Source organism: Cupressus sempervirens, chromosome 6 (genome assembly GCF_028749045.1).
Source record: "Cupressus sempervirens isolate cs-2001-9-10 chromosome 6, ASM2874904v1, whole genome shotgun sequence".
Lineage (NCBI taxonomy): Eukaryota > Viridiplantae > Streptophyta > Pinopsida > Cupressales > Cupressaceae > Cupressus > Cupressus sempervirens.
In genome coordinates, this window is record NC_143123.1 from 707,799,443 (window position 1) to 707,816,211 (window position 16,769).

The 16,769-nt window shown below is 34.4% G+C and overlaps 2 pseudogenes; one reads left to right on the plus strand and one right to left on the minus strand.

Moving 5' to 3' along the window:
- The first annotated feature begins 3,778 nt into the window (after positions 1-3,778).
- LOC149554240 (G-type lectin S-receptor-like serine/threonine-protein kinase At2g19130 pseudogene) lies at positions 3,779-6,301 on the plus strand (annotated as a pseudogene).
- A 3,681-nt stretch (positions 6,302-9,982) lies between these two features.
- On the minus strand, positions 9,983-15,311 carry LOC149554241 (pentatricopeptide repeat-containing protein At4g30700-like; annotated as a pseudogene).
- Between the last annotated feature and the right edge of the window lie 1,458 nt (positions 15,312-16,769).

Genomic DNA, 16,769 nt, shown 5'->3' on the forward strand with positions numbered 1-16,769 from the left:
GTAGGAGTCCCTAGGTCCCCTTAACATATATATAGATAAAAATACCTAGAAATGTATCATAAGAGGTCGTTATGTGTCATTTGGTAATGTAAGAATCATCATTACCTAATAAGACCTATTATATCCTAATAATACATATTAAGACTTATTAGAACCTATAAAAAATATTATGACCTATTATGACTCCTATGTCCCCTTAAGACACACATGTATGGATAACGTACTGAAAAACACAACATAAGTGATCTTAATGTGTTGTTTGGTAATGTAAGACTCATTATTACTTGACAATACCTATTATGTGCTAGTAAACATATGAATACCTATTAGAACCTATAACAGACGTAATGACCTAGTAGGAGTCCCTAGGCACCCTTAACATATATATGGATAAAAATACCTAGAAATGTATCATAAGAGGTCGTTATGTGTCATTTGGTAATTTAAGAATCATCATTACCTAATAAGACCTATTCTATCCTAATAATACATATTAAGACTTATTAGAACCTATAAAAAATAGTATGACCTATTACGACTCCTCTGTCCCCTTAAGACATAGATGCATGGATAACGTACCTAAAAACATATCATTTAATTGATCTTAATATGTTGTTTGGTAATGTAAGACTCGTTATTACCTAACAATAACTAGTTGTTAAAATGAACATCATCAATATCTAAGTCTAGTTCATTCGGTTAGTAGAGGGCCTATGTTATGGTTAGAATGTGGTATGGGTTATGTTAGAAGGTGTATTTAATGTCAAAATTAATTTCACCATAAGAGATTGTTGTTTCACCTCTAGATCCATCAGGTTATATTTGGTAATGTAAGACTCGTTATTACTTAACAATAACTAGTTGTTAAAATGAACATCATCAATATCTAAGTCTGGTTCATTCGGTTAGTAGAGGGCCTATGTTATGGTTAGAATGTGGTATAGGTTATGTTAGAAGGTGTATTTAATGTCAAAACTAATTTCACCATAAGAGATTATTGTTTCACCTCTAGATCCATCAGGTTATGTTAGAAACTAAACAATGTCCCCTAAAGGTTTGCTACATTTTTTACTAATATTTTTCTATATTTTTACCACATGTTTTTCTATATTTTTTCACTAATTTTTTTGACATTTTTACCTAATGTTTTTCTATATTTTTCCCTAATGTTTTTCTACACTTTTAACTAATATTTTTCTACGTTTTTGTCTCATGTTTAACTACATTTTTGCTAACAAATTAATTTAAATACCATTCTAAAACAATCTAAAATAATTAAAATAATTTAAACATATTAAAAAATAAACATTTTTAAATATTTCACTCACAAAATAAGATAAAAAACAACTCCTTTAAGTACAATTAACATCTATTAATCAAAAAACATGTTAAAAAATTATTAAAAAGTGGGGAGAAAAAAGCGACTAACCAATTACAGCCGAAACACTTGACCTACTCTCCAAAAACCTCGAAACCGCAACAGTGAAAATGATAGCCGCAAGAGGTTTACGACGGTTTTATTGCGGATATGTGTTTCGACCGAAATCATTCCGACCGAAACCGTTTCGACCGAAACGGTACGCGCCACATAGGCGCCAAACTGCCACGTATGTTTGGCCGAAATTGTTTCGGCCGAAACTCTTCCGACCGAAGTGTTCCGGCCAGAACACTCGAAGATATCACAAAGGGTGACACAGGTTTATGCTTTCACCCAATATAGAGAATGTATAGTACTTCCCTGATCTGTCACCACAAACTAACAAATTTGTTTGTACCACAAATATTTTTTAGTATGAAAAACCCTCCTATTGACACCATGATTGATGCATCTATAAGGCTAGTGAACATATTTATAATTGATCAAATGTTAGAGTTATGATATAACTTATTTTTATAAACATATTACTAACATTTGTATTATGATTGAATATTTCACAACATAATTTTTTGATATGTCCAATTAAAACATTTACTTTATTTGAAACATAAGGGCTCTTATAGTAAAAATGGCAAAGATAATTTTGAGATCTATTATATTCTAGAAGAATTTAAATTCAGCTCTAATTCATTGAGCCGAGAGAATTCATATAAATGGCTTTGCTTGAGATTTCATATTACTGGGATAGTTGACCTCCCAAGAAGTCCCAGTGCCTCACCTTTGTGACCATCACTGAGATGCAATGAGTGTTAAGTGTTCCATTCATTTTCATGAGACATGGGGTTCTTGTGAACTAGTACTCATGAAACATGGGTCAATAAGTTTGGCTCATTAATTACTTTAGGTAAATCCTAATAGCAATATCAAAACTTGACTTGTGGAAAATATCTCCTACTTATCGATTGATGAGATTAAGGGGTTTTGTAATGAATGGTTCACAAGGCACAAAATTGGTTCAAAGTTTTACAAATGGGTTCGCAAGTAAAATTGGTATAATAAGGGAGGAAACTCTATAGCTAATTGTGCTTGAGTTGAAGTAGTATTGGGATGGGTGACCTTCCAAGAAGAATTGATGCTTCATCTCTGTTAGCATCATCTGAGTGCATTGACTGCTAAGTACTCCATTTATTCTTATGAGAGATAGGTTTGTGTGACCCACTACTCATGAAAAATAGGTCAATGGCTTTGACTTAGGGATTACATAGTTAAATCCTAATAGTGAAATCACAATGACTCGTGAAAATATCTTATACAAGCATCGATTTATAAGAATATATATTAATTAAAACATAACATTAATAAGATCTAAATATGAAATATGTATAAAGACAACTTATAAAATTATGTATTATCTATCTTTTTAAGATATTAAGATTATTACTTATCATTACATATATATAAGTACTATATAAGAATACAAATTAATTAAAACATAATTTAAATAAAATTCTAAATCATATTAAATATGTATAAATATGACTTAAAAAATGATGCACGATATACATATAAGAATATAAATTAATAGGCAAAAGCCTACAACACAACGGTAACTTGCGAGCCTCTCATGTGGGAGGTCTTGGGTTCGAATCTACCTTCGCTTAACATATAATAATAATTAATTCAAATAAATAATAATTAATCTAGACTTTGACCGTTTACCAATCCAATATATATATATATATATATATATATATATATATATATATATAACTTAAACATAATTTAAATTAAATTCTAAATGATAAAACATGTATAAATTTGAATTATAAAACTATGTACTACTTAACCCATAATAATTAATTTTTATTGTCAAGATCATTGCTATTATTGCGTGAGTTGCTGACATTCTATTTATTACCTTGGTCCCTCACCTCAACTAATTTTAAGAAAATAATTAAAATAATAAAAACTGCTACGAGGTCCCAAATTTTATGAAAAATATTAAAAGCTGATAAATAGAAGATATTTTATGATATCGTTTATAACACGCCAAATTATAATTCTATAGCCCGTAATCTATTGACCATTTGAAGGGGATCCTGTTTCGTATCTTTTACAACACGTCAAATTATAATTCTATGGCCCGTAATCTATTCACCATTTCAAAGGGATCCTGTTTTCGAAGCTATTAACATGGGTTTGTCGTCATATGAATTTTAGACAGAGAACACACACCCGAAAGAAAAATGGAACGGTGCCTGAAGAATCGCCTAGCACTGAAATGTTTGGAACGCTTCATTTTCCTTCTTATCTTGTGCAACTGCGATTTATTAGTTGCAGGTAGAGACACAATCTCTCTCGGCTCTTCTCTAAGGGAAAACCAGACCATCATTTCAAAGAATGGTACTTTTGAATTGGGATTCTTTAATCCCAACGGAACCAACAACTGGTACGTTGGCATCTGGTATGCCCAAATCTCTGAGAAGACCATCATTTGGGTGGCTAACAGAGAAACTCCCATCAAAAACATGCCCGGCGTTTTCTCTCTGTCTGAATGTGGTTATCTCAGTGTCTCTGATTTGGAAGGAGAAGTAATTTGGTCGAGTAATGATACTCAGCAAGCCAAGGCATCCATGGCTTCCATACTCGACACTGGCAACTTTGTTCTTCTGGGAGCGCAAAACACTTCTGAGATTGTGTGGGAGAGTTTTGCATATCCCACAGATCATTTTATGCCTACTATGAAGCTTTGGAAAGGCATGAAAGGGATCTCTTGGAAGAGCTCAGTGGATCCAGCGCCTGGGAAATTCATTCTCCAGATGAATCCAGCCCCGGGAAAGACAGAATATTTACTACAGTACGAAAATGGTGTTTCATATTACAGCACGGGAGAATGGACTGGTAGCTACTTTAGCAACATAGAATATACGAAAATTCTGGTTGCTAATTTAGCTACTTCCTACACCGATGAATTCAGAATCTTTTCTCCCACAAGAATGTACTACGAAGTCTCGTGGATACCCAATGCTGGTGATCCGAAGCTTGTGAGGGAAGTTCTCAAACCGAACGGTGAGTATTCAAGTTACTATTGGATTACTGACGGCTGGTACATGGCTTGGAATATACCCCAATCAACATGCGGCGTATACGGAGTTTGCGGGGCTTATGGAGTCTGCTTCAAGCAAGAAAATGTTCAGTTATGCAGATGTATGGATGGCTTCCACCCAAGGAACGCCACTTCCTGGAGTTCTCAGGACTGGTGGTTAAGCGGCTGTGCTCGAGATAATCCATTAAATTGCTCCTCCACCGATGGTTTCCTCCAAGTCACCGACAAGTCCATATCTGATAAAGAAAATATTCAATATATTCAGGAGTCGTTGAGTCTACAAGGATGCAAAACTGCTTGTCTCAACAATTGCTCCTGCACAGCCTTTGCTTTCACTGATTCCAATCCTGCAGTTTGTAAGTTGTGGTTTGGCGATCTGCTAAGCGTCCATTCTAATTCTAATTCTTTTGAAGACCAGCCATTCTTCATTGGCTTGGCTGCTGCTGATGCGTCACAGTTGTCAGCCAAGAGAGGAGGAGGAAAAAGAAGTATGGTGCTTGTGCTCTCCATTTCAATTCCTCTGGGCATTGCTGTTTTGGGTACTCTGTTAATCGGTGCATGGATTTTTATCCAGCGAAGGCGTAGAAGACAGCTTGAGAAAGTAGAGGGCGACGGCACACCAACCTCACTCAGTATATTCACCTACAAAGACCTCAAAATTGCTACCAACAAATTCAGATATAAGTTGGGAAAGGGAGCATTTGGCTGTGTCTTCAAAGGAACTTTGTCAGAGAATACACGTGTAGCCGTGAAAAAGTTCGAGGATTTTGCACAAGGGGAAAAGCAATTCCGTGCAGAAATCAGCACCGTTGGAAACATCCATCATGTGAATTTGGTGAGGCTCATGGGTTTCTGCGTGGAGGGGTCTCACAGAATGCTTGTTTATGAGTACATGCACAACGGATCTCTCAACTCTTTCTTGTCCCGTAAATCTATAGAAGAAGAAGACAAGGTTTTAGACTGGAAAACCAGATTTCGAATCGCTATGGGCACTGCAAGAGGGTTACTTTATCTCCATGAAGAATGCAGAGATCGCATCATCCATTGCGATGTCAAGCCAGAAAATATTCTTTTAGACGCAGATTTCTCCCCCAAAGTGGCTGATTTTGGACTAGCAAAGCTTGTTGGCAGAGCTTTCAGCAAAGTGCTCACGACAACAAGAGGAACGATAGGATATTTGGCTCCCGAGTGGCTGACCGGAGTGCCAATAACAGTGAAGGTGGACGTATACAGCTTTGGCATGACCCTGCTCGAAATAATCTCAGGCCGGAGAAATAATGATCTGAGTGTGCCGAAATCTCAGCACTACTTTCCCACCTGGGCAGCAACTCAAATTGTCGAGGGAAACACCATCGGTATTGTGGATGAGAGGATTGCAGACAATGCAGATGTTGAAGAGGTGAGAAGAGCAATTGTGGTGTGCATTTTGTGCATTCAAGAGGACGAGAATACGAGGCCAACCATGGCACAAGTTGTTCAGATATTGGAAGGCAAATTTGATGGAAACGTAGAACAGTATGAGAGGTGCTTACGCGTACTTATCGATGATCATTGTGCTTATTAGACATTGGGAGGAGTTTCTTTTTTTCAGGTGGGCTTTATTTATTTATTTTAAATTACTTTTCAAGTGTGTTGTACATGGGTATCAAATATGGTCTAGTAGTTGGGATTCATATTGTATAACAGTATTTCTTCAAGTTGCACTTTCCGAGTTGTTGGACTAAATGTAGTTTTCTCAATGCTTCACTTAAGCATCACATTATCATGCTTCTAGGTGTGAATTAAGATTTAATATTATTTTATTTACTTCTATTTTACTTTTTGTGTCATCATTTGGCTAGTAATTGAGCTTGACCTTGTATCTCATTAGTTTCCTTTCTCATTGTAGCCAATAAAAGCATAGCTGTTGCACATCAATAATCACCTTGAATATATCATCTCTTTAGAAAAATGTTATTCTCCCTCATGAAAGTTATTTTTGCTAGTTGTGGTTCTAAGAGTGGAGTTGACAATTATTTAACATGTTTCTTGTTTAGATTGTGTTTAGTGTTCATAGCAACATTTTGAATCACATTCTTTGATTCGCCTTGAGGATAAAACAAAAGCATAATCAAATGTTCAAGAGATGTAGTAGAATTGATAACCCAACATAGTATCAAAGCAAGTATCTTCAATCTTCAAGTGCACTCATGACAATTTTTCCATTTAGAAGTTTTGAGGTTAGATACTAGGCAAGGCAATTTGCTTTTGAGAGATATGATGCCTCAAATTTGTTGCAAATCTAACATTTTCTTTTATTGATTTTTCAATTACCAACATTGTAAGTTTTTTAAGAAAAAACTTCATTTTTTTCCAATTTATTTTGTAGCTACATTGTATGATGTAGTTTGTAATTTCTTTGGAAGCAATCTCCTTGTTTGTTTGTGTGTTTTCCTATACAATCTCCACATCAAATTATGTATTAGATTGAAGTGTTTCAAGGAGGTTTCGATCAAAGCCTTAACCATGGGGGTTTTGATTGAAACCTCTACATATACTAGTGGGCTCAAGGAAACCCCATTATAATTTTCAACAATGAGGCTTCTAAATGAAAGAGCTACCTAGTTGGTTTTTGCATGCCAATTTCTAGATATTTTCCTTTCTTTATTAAAATGTTCATTTTTTAATACACACACATAGTTGTGTGTTTATGTATGTTTGTGTGTGTGCATATATGTGTATATACGTGTCAGATGCATATATATAATATGTATCTATGTGTATTTGTGTATATGAGCATATATATGTACATATATGTTTATATCAAATTATATGTATATTGTGCGTGTGTGTAGATGTGTATAAATTATGTATATACATACATATATGCATGCATGTATATGAGTGTAGATATTATATGTCATAAACTTCATGTAAATCTAGTTTAAATGTCTTTGAATTTTAGAAATGATATCTATAAACTTCATCTTAATGCTTGACATTAAATTAAAAAATTTAGGTACAAATATTACCTAGACATAGATTGCTAGACATATATTATTAAACATCATGGGATCTATCAACCTATTCCCCTGATGATCTATTTAGACGAACCAATGAAGAGATTCAAAAATTAAATCAGTCAATCTAGAATAGTAGTGACATGTGTTTATAACAACACTTATTAGTCTATTCTAGAAAGCTTGATTTAGATTAGAGATGTCATTCAAGATGCTAGTGTCTTTTCACCTACTCTTATATAGGCTATCCTTGACAAGAAGAGGTGAGAGGTTAATGTTGGGTTGCCTCTTTTTGAGGTATATAATTTAGTACACAAAGAAATTTTTTCTAGCATTTACAATTCTCTTCATTTGTCTTATGGTAATAGGAGAAAACAATTCACTCGATGGACTCTCACAATATTCTCAATTCCATCTTTTATTCAATGATAGTTGTTCTCCTCTCTATAGAAGATAGCTTCACTATCATTGAGGATGAAGGATCATAATAGTTGTTCCCTTCTCTATTAAGATTTGTGGTGGGACAAAGGTTGCACCAGAAGGTGAGGTAAAATCAAATTTTATTAGTTTTCTTGAGAAGAATAAAATTCTAGAGAAAACTATTAAAATAATAGATAACTTTGACAAAAATTGAATTTGAGAAACCTAAGTAGAGGTAAATGTAGGGGCTTTCAATGACTTTTGGGTTGGAGACTGGAATAGTGATATGTTTTTCCTTTTAGAAATGAGGAAATTGAGTTTCTTAATTGTTGTACTATTATTGTTTTGAATAAAGGAAGTCAATTTGGTCTTTCATAAGTTAATAAGACAATGAATTTTCATGAAGGCGACCACATGGAAGGAGAGGGAAAATGTAAAATAAATAAATAAAAAAGAGGTAAAGGATGATATTTGTTTTGTTGAAGGAGAAGATTTCAAATGTCCATTCTGATTATGTTGGTGGGAAGTAACATTTGAATACTTTTTAAGGATAGAAAATTTCAAAATTTCACTCTATGTAGAATAATGCACTGCAAGTCGACAAGAAAATGAAGAATAATTGGTTCGTAGTTTTTGAATGTTGTACGATATTGTAAAATTATTGGAATCTAGGAGAATAATGTAAAATATTGTGAAATAATTGGAATCTTGTAAAAGTAACACACTCTTTTTTGAGAAGAATGAAAATAAGTTAATTCCTCAAATTTATTGAAGATGCTATCTAAAAGTTCTCTTAGTTGTTTAGAAGGCATGAGAAGTAATTGGCATCCATCTATTCAATTTGGTCGGGGGTTGTAGAGGGAAAGTAGTTTGGTGTACATAATTGCTAATAAATGATTTATTTCAAGAGAAAATTGTAATTTTTTTTTTATGGTCTCATATTGAGATATTGTATTAGTGAAGTACACAAAATGAAATGCTTTATCACACCAAAGTAAATTTCATAATCTTCCTAGATTTTGGGAGGATGAAGTGTGGTAGTCCTCGAAAAAAGAGAATTGTGGTGAGGTATTCTTTGAACCTTTTGCTGATACATGTTTTTGGACATGTATGCAATGAGGATGGATTTCAAGATGTGAGGGTACTCAATATTCTTTGTGACATACACTATTTCTAGCTTGTGTCACCTAGATTCTCTAAGTTCCTACAAATTCAATCAACTTAAATCTTTGATAGCAAAGTTCCTCATAAGCTTTTCTTTTGATTTCAATTGTTAAAATTTCTCACTGTACATATATCTATTTCGAGCTTTCATAGACTTCTACTTTGATATTAATTATTCAAATTTCAAGAGTTTAAATTGATTTCTCTATTATTATTCTAGCCCTCATATCATAGCGGCTCTGATACTATGTAGAAAATTTGAAGGTATAAAAAAATATTTTCTATAATCAAATATAGATTGATCTATATATTTTAAGTGCAAGTATATAGAGAGGTGTCTCTTCCATAAACATCAGAGGTTTCTCTTCCATAAACATACCCATTGATAAAATATGGTTTATATTTTTTACATTGAAAAAACTTTATAAATTTTTTTAAAACCAATGGCAAGTGAGATGACATTAGAAATCTCCCACTATAAATAACACAAAAACCATGAGGGCAACACTGAGTTTCCTCACCTAACTTAGTTTCATTGAAGATTAGCGAGGTACCTTGCTAGAAAGTTTGATAAGAAAAACCAAAACAATAAAATCTATCTGCAAAAGGAGATTACACAACATACAAAGTTGTTAAAAAGAACCGTGAACATATGCAATGGGCATAGTCCCCAAGAACTGGATTGATTGTCAGTATGTCTCTCTCACATTTCATATCAGCTTTGATGATATCCAATTGCTTCAAGCATTTCCCACCTTTTGACAATTCCCATTCTCGTGCCCAATCTAGAAATTATTCCAAAGCTATACAGGCTTCCTAAGAACAATTCAATGTCATGACTTCTACCCAACAAATGGTCCATTTATATATAGGCAATGATGCATCTAAGCATTCGATTTCATAAACTTTCTTTAATTAGCATCGCCAATAATCTCCACAAGAACATTCTTCATGATTCAAATGATGAAATCGGTTGGCATCTTTTAAACCAATTTCTCTTACAACAAGCTTGAAGATAAACTTGGTTACATTGTCACAATCAATACACACTCGAAGGTTCTTCACAACTCTAATGACAGTACCTGGGAAGGTGTTTAACAACCCAATTGCAATTGTCAATTTCTCGCTATGTTGCCACATATGTAATTCCATCTCTTCCTCCACCACATTATTTGGTACATGTCTTGAATTAGGAAGATATTGTCTTGCCTTCTTTTGGGTATGTTAAGCCTAACGTTCACATGACCATTTACTTTTTGTCTTCTTCCTCTTAGATGGTTATATATGTTTCTATAAATGACTATCTACATGCCATGGATTGTGTTGTATCATTTAAGTATTAATAAAGATGATCTCTACTTTGAGAGTGGACGTAGACAAATTTGTCAAACCACTATAACTTACTATGTTGTATTTTGTCTATTTTTAATCCCTGTCTTAGATAAGTTTATTTCTTTTATCTGCTCGATTAAAACTTACAATTGATACCAGAGCTTGGTTAAAACCAAGCAAATATAGATTATAACGATGCTCTTAGTTTGACTACAACAAGATTTGTAGCAAATATTTAGATGCTTGACACAGGGGCCTCATTTCATATTACCCCACATAGGGAGTGCTTCAAACCTTTTGAAGTGGCAACTTTGGTAGGGTATTTCTTGCAGATGATGAATTTGAATTTCTGAATATTGTTGGTAAATGAGATGTTTTGTTAAAACTAGCCAATGAAAATAGTTTAGTTGGCTGCTACGAGATGTTAAGTATGTCCCTCAACTTAAAATTAATTCAATTTTAGTTGGGAATTATTCTCTCAAGTTTGGAGTCTAGTAATGGAAGGTGACAAAAGGGTCATTAGTAATTGCAAAGGAAGTAAAATAGATACTTTATATATATATATATATATATATGTAATGGAAGGTGACAAAAGGGTCATTAGTAATTGCAAAGGAAGTAAAATAGATACTTTATATATATATATATATATATATATATATATATATATATATATATTGATGGAGGTCATCCACAAACAAATTTTAGGTAACCAATACGGGCCCACGTGTGCGTAAAACCTTTTCGGCTAAGAGCCAAGGACTAGGGAGCATCCACGTTACCAAATTCGCCCTGGGCACGATCCCAACCTCAATCCTCATGATGTCTTCGAGCCTTGCATTCAGCAAGACTAGATCCGTGGTGGGCTCTTTGTGAGTCATTCAACTTCACCAATAGAGCAAGAGCCCATTGACTGATACTTTATATTTGGTAGAGACTCGATAAAATGAGAGCTATTTGCAACTGGCACAAGTTCCTAAGGTATCCACATTAACAAATGTTTAAAAGGAGTTAAAAAAAAGAAAAAAAAGAAACGTAAGGTAAGAGATTGAGAAGTATATGTTAAATATTATGATTTTGAGAATCAAAATTGCAATTCTGCATACACGAAATTTAAAAAGAAAAATGTCTAATAAGGAGCTAATATTGTTGAATCTGAAATTACACCCATAGAAATAGATGAAGCAGATTGTTTAGAACAGAGCAGCAAAATGGCATTGTGTTCTAACCGAATAATGAAGAGCTCGTTAAAAATGAAAAAGAAGAGAGTGCGAAGGAATATCTGTGCAGTGCCAACAATGTGAACTTAATATATCCAAGTGTTGGAGATATGTCTGAGTCACAATGCTCATCTTGAGAAACTCTGTGGTAAAGGTAAAAATAGTAGAATACTTGGGAGGCAACATGCCTCTTTTTCAAGAGAAAAAGATTCCAGAGTTTTTGATAGACAGGTTGGAGCGGAGTTTGATCACAGCTCTCAGGAATCTGAAAGAAAGAGGAAACAATTGTCTGTTTTGACATCGTGTGGTCAACAAGTGGATGACCGGGGTCCTCTGAAAAGAGCCACGGATGTCAAGAACCATGGTACTCCAGCACGATAATACCAGTGGTGGGATCTCAAAGGTCCTTGATGTCAAGGATGATATTTTTTTTTATAGAAGTGTTTCTTGAAAAGCCACAAAGACATGTTGTATAATTGAATGAAGGAATGTATTTTGAATCTACACAAAGAGGTATTCCTGGTTGTGGACTTATGGGTTAGTTTGAGGTCATAAAAGTTGTAAGAGAAGATGTTTGGATGGTAGATTTTATTCAGTCAGATATAATTTAGGGAAGGTTAATTCGCAGTGTGCTTGAACAGAGCTTGGTGAAGCTTAAAAATCTTCTGTGGGCCTGATTGTAACATAATATTAAATGAAAATGCAGGGAAAGCTACTTTTCATTGCTGTGTTAGTTGAACTTCGAGTGGGAGATTGTTGAGATTGTTGAGTATGTGAAGTTCAATGGTCACATGACCCTTCACCTTCTCTTTTCTCCTAATTTGATGGTTGAATATGTTTCTATAAATGACTATCCACATGTCCTGGATTGTGTTATATCAGTTAAGAGTTAATAAAGATATTCCCTGCCTTAGAGAGTGGATATAGAGAAATTTGTCGAACCACTATAACTTCTTTGTGTTGTGTTTTGTCTATTTTGTATTGCTGTCTAGATAAATTTATTTATTTATTTTATCTGCTCTATTGAGACTTACTCCTTCATCTCCAAGGTCAGTCTTCCAATAATTTACAGATCTCAACTGTTTATGGGTGTGATCTGTCTCCAACACAAAAAAAACCCATGTACTGTTTTATGAACTTCGACCCAACTGCAACTGGGATCTTTTTAATTCCTCTATCTGTGTAAAATTTTCTCATCTTTTGAAGATCAACCCACTTGCCTTCTCCGGCATAGATGTCTGAAAGGAAAACATAAGATGAAGTATGTTCAGTATCCAGTTCAAAAAATTGTTCTGCTCCAAATTCTCCAACTCTGTAATCTTATGTGACCTACACACCTCAAGCAAAGATATCCACACACCCACATCAGGTTTCAACGGCACTTTGATGAGAAAGCTCAAGATAGCCAATGTGGCCAAGGTCGTCAGCCACAAGTACATATTGATCCATTGTAGTTATTATGCTGTGAAAATCATTCATGCAATTGAAGTATTTACAACGTTCATCAACAAGACCTGCATGATAGCACGTAAATAAAATACAAACAAAGGTTACGTGTTTAGGTTGGATTTGAGAGTTCTTCATTGCTTAAAAGACTTCCAGAGCATCTTTGCCATAGCCCTGCATTGTATACCCTGCAATCAGTGCTATCCATGAGACCACATTTGGTTGATGAATTCTATCAAATAAATCGCGAGCTTTATCTATGCTTCCACATTTAGCATACATGTTTATCAAGAAATTTACAACCGCCACAGCTGAAGAAAACCCACTTTTCATTAATCTTTGGTGGAACTCCTTACCCTATCGCAAAGCTCCAGTTTTTGCGCGTGCTGGGAGGACACCGACAATGGTCACCGAGTCTGGCTTTACCCTTGCTAATTGCATTTTCTTAAAGATCTCTGTAGCCTTTTCGACAAGCCCATTTTGCGCATGTCCGGCAATGATTGCATTCCATAAAACCACGTTCGTTTGAGGCATTTCTTAAAAAATGCTTCATATCTTCCTCAAAAACACCATTGCATGCGAATCCTGCTATTATTGCATTCCACAAAATTACATTTGGTTGAGCCAGTTCTTTGAAAAGCCTTATTCCATGTCGTTATGCAGTTGTTTAATGAAAAATTCTGCTCAAGGAGCCTGTTGTTCCCATTTAAAGATTTAGCTGAAAAGGATAAATTAAAATCTTTTCCTTTTCCAGCTCCTGCTTATAAGCTGGGAATGAAAAGGGCCCTGAATCAGACTTGACACTACAAATTGATTTCCCTATTATTTTCCTCCTGTTTGAATTTTATTATCAATAATTTTATTGAGCACTGGACCATTAGCTTCACAATTTGTTTCTAAAATTTTTGAACAACTGCCAGTTAAAATAAGCTTAACAGGTCCTGCTCTTCGAGCCTGGTCATGAATACCGTTTTGAGCATAACCCGCAATCATCGAATTCCATGAGATTGCATCTGGTTTAGATATTTTGTCAAACAGTTCGTATGCTTTCTGCATGCTTCCACATTTTGCATACACGTCTATTAGGGCACTTGCAATTACAACATTAGACAGCAATCCCGTTCAATTATTCTATAATGGATGATAATGCCCTGTTCGTAAGTAGCTCTTTTTGTGCATGCTGGCAGAATCCTAACGAAGGTGAATTGATCGGCTTCCACACCACTTTGTTTATTTTGGTGGAAAAAAATGTAATGCCTCTTCGGAAACCCATATTTTCTGTATGCTAAAACAATCAAATTTCATGAAAAGATGTTTCGTTCAGTCATACGGTTGAAAAGTTTTTGAGCATCCGTCAGATTTCCATACTTCGCATAACATAATTTTGGAAAAATGGGTTCCATACTCTTCTCAAGGATAAAACAATGGATACGCCATGAAATTTCCGATTAGCTTTCACTCTGATTCAATCAAACCCGTTTATTTGTTTGTGATATTCCATCGCTGAAACACCTCCTGTACCGATGAGGCTTTGAACTTAAAACAATTAAAGAGTATGCTCTGTAATTCAATTCAATGTAGTCAATATACCACTGTTGAAACATTTCGTGAATAATCATCTCTCGTATGGCATTTCATTGACACTCAGCTCAACCCAGATCTGAAATTTTGCATCATAAATTAAAGAAAAGCATTTTAGAATGTTAGCGTCAATTAAAAGCCCAGGATTAAAAAACACGTGTAATAATAGATAGAAGCAATGCCTTTCCTTATTTAGGTTAGGATATTCATAGTGACATAAGACATTTTCGCTATGTTCGCTATGGAACAGTGTATGGGACACCCATCAAAATATAAATAAGGGGGATTATTGTTGGATTTACCTTCAGAAATACTTTGGTTGACAGTTGAGCGTATTTTGGAACCATATACTGGGCAGATGAACTGTTTGAGAAAATGCCTCAAAGCATTCAGCTTGAAGTTGCTTGTTTGTGTGTATAAGGCTATTAGTTTGAATTCGATAAATCTAACAAATAAGAGATTTAGAACGGAGTACGGATATACTACAATTATAAAAGTAATGATCTTTAAGGCATGCATCCAATAATAATCTATGATATTGCACAGTGGAAGAATATTGCCATACGGTCGAAAAGTTTTTGAGCATCCATCAAATTTCCATACTTCGCATACATGTTCATAACATAATTTTGAAAAAATGGGTTTCCAGCAGATATAAAACTCATCTCAGGGATAAAACAGTGGAATTGTCATGAAATTTCGGATTAGCTTTCCCTCTGATTCAGCGAAACCCATTTATTTCTCTGTGATATTCCATCGCTGAAACAGCTCCTGCACCGATGAGGTTTTGAACTTAAAACAATCAAAGAGCATGCTCTGTAATTCAAATCAATGTAGTCAATATACCGCTGTTGAAACATTTCGTTGATAATCATCTCTCGTATAACATTTCGTTGACACAGCTCAACCCAGATCTGAAATTTGGCATCATAAATTAAAGAAAAGCATTTTAAAATGTTAGCGTCAATTAACAGTCCAGTATTAAAGAAAAAGTAAGGCTGGGGTCTTATGGGCACTCGCTTGCTTAAAAATAGAGCGGGTGCCACTGAGCTTTTTTAGGAACATTTGAAGATGAGCGGTCTCATGGGCATTACATATAAATCTGCTTAAAAAAATTAGCTCTTAAATTGAAGCAAATATTTTAAATATAAATTGTTGTTTTTAGAATTTTTGGCAGAATGATTTTAATTTGGAGGTAATGTGAAGGGTAGGTTCTTGCCAAGTGGCAGAATTCTTCCCTAAACAGTAGGGGCTATTTCCAGTCCCCCCTTTTGCATCCGCTCAACTAAAAAGTAGGGGCTCTTAGTTAATAGGAAAAGATTCCAAATTAAGATTTAGCGCCCCCATTATATTATCATGGGACCTCCAGCTCCTTAAATATAGAGCCCAAGCCCCCCATGGAACCCCAAGGTAATAATAGATAGAAACAATGCCTGTGTTAAAAAATAAATTTAAAAACTACCATTTGTGTCATAGGATGTATAAGGGAACAATTTCAATTTTGGATGTAAGGATTTTGATAATTGTTAATTTATTAAAAAATTTAAATATTTTGAAGAAATAATAATATTGAATTAACATTGATTCATTGGTCAAAGTCTACATTTGAGTATTTTAATCTTTGAATAGAATTGATGTCATTATTTTATATTGTAAAACTTTGAAAGAAACATTATTAAATAATAATTAGAATGAGATTTTTTAACGAGCACACTCAAAATGTTGATGTTTGGGTGGCATAGCCCACTCTTGGCCTACGATCTCATATGCTCCATTTTTGTAATGGAATTTTGGCTTTACCCCATTTCTTTTTCCTAACATTCATTCATTAGCGCCCCTCAGTTACCGTTAACTTTTAGATTTTGAATTGTTCTTGCTCAGAACTTTGAAAGCATTTGATGACATTAAATAAAAGTGGGCATTCCCATTTATCACAAAATGTCTCTTGTAGGTGGAAAGCTTTTCCTTACTGCTAGATTGCCTCATGTATTTTCAGGGCCTTTCCTTAGTTACGTTAGGATATTCACAATGACATAAGGCATGTTCACTATGTAGCTCTCATAAATGGGCCATTTTGAAATAGTGTATAGACACCTGTCAAAATATAAATAAAGGGGATTATT